General features: G+C 45.5%; 1 pseudogene; it reads right to left on the bottom strand.

Moving 5' to 3' along the window:
• LOC124008470 overlaps nt 1–889 on the bottom strand; it is a 78,849-nt pseudogene extending 77,960 nt beyond the window's left edge.
• Between the last annotated feature and the right edge of the window lie 332 nt (nt 890–1,221).

Here is a 1,221-nt window from a genome sequence, read left to right as displayed (position 1 = left end):
ACATTGAACCAACATGGAATAGAAGTTGTGCTCAGTGGGTGGTGAAACACTGATAGCCCTATGCTTCCTGGTTAAAAGTAGTGTACTATATAGTGAATAGGGTTCCATTTGGGACATAGCCCTAGTTCCTGAGTGGCTCCCTGAGAGGCGCAGTGGTCTAAGGCACTGCATCTCAGCGTTAGAGGCGTCACACCAGACACGGGTACGATTCCAGGCTGTATCACTGTCTGTATCACTCACTGTTTTACTCACTGTCTATCACTCACTGTTTTAGCCTAGAACTGTCTGTTCTAGGCTAAAACGATGGCCAGTTGTTTCGCATAGGCAAACTGTCAATTCCGCATACTACAAAAATATCCTAGAGCTATCTATCTATCTATCTATCTATCTATCTAAATATGCGAAACAGAACGTGTCAATCAAACGATAATCGGTTTCGGATTATGCTTGTTTAAGTCCATTGCATGATGAATATGTAACCAAATGTATACATTTTCTCGCGGGAAGTGCTACTGCTCCATGGCAAAACGAATGATACATCCACGCTTACTAATGCATGACGACCATAATAACAACGTGCTATTCCCCTGTTGTTGCTGCTACTAACGTTAAACTCACTATTTCCCCCCGTCCGTTACAAATGACAGGCAAAGCGGGATTTAACTCACCAATGTAGCTTCTCTTTCTTATTTTTGTAGATTTTTCTGTCCTGTGTGGATTTCATATCCACGGGTCCATAACAGCGGAGGAACAGCCGCCCAGATTCGGCTGATGGGAGAAACAGGGACGGAGGGATGGATGGAGAGGAAATGAGGAGGAAGGAGCCTTTGATGTAAGGATATCTGGGTCCCCAACTCTTGCCCAGTCGGTGTGTTGTTACGTTACCAAGGCAGCATCGACCCTTCAGCCCTGTAGTGCGAGCTGCAGCAGATTACAGACATGTTAGTGCGCATGCGCTTCACCGAAAAAACGGCGAGACTAGACCGACCACACGTTATAATAACCTCGATCGAAATAAGCAAGATGTTTCACGCGCTCCCTGCCTCTCTCCCTGTTTTGTTTTACTGTACAGTGATGAGGAATAGGCTAAATATGTGTGTGTTCTTCCGTAGGTTTATTTAGGAGGAAGCATGTAGAGCAAGCCGCATGCACACTCTTCACTGTGTAGGGCTGAAGACAGCAGCCTATCTATAGGACTCTATAAGCTTCAGCATCGGCTTG

The sequence above is a fragment of the Oncorhynchus gorbuscha genome, linkage group LG21, assembly GCF_021184085.1.
Source record: "Oncorhynchus gorbuscha isolate QuinsamMale2020 ecotype Even-year linkage group LG21, OgorEven_v1.0, whole genome shotgun sequence".
NCBI lineage: Eukaryota > Metazoa > Chordata > Actinopteri > Salmoniformes > Salmonidae > Oncorhynchus > Oncorhynchus gorbuscha.
This window is presented reverse-complemented; position numbering and strand designations above follow the sequence as displayed.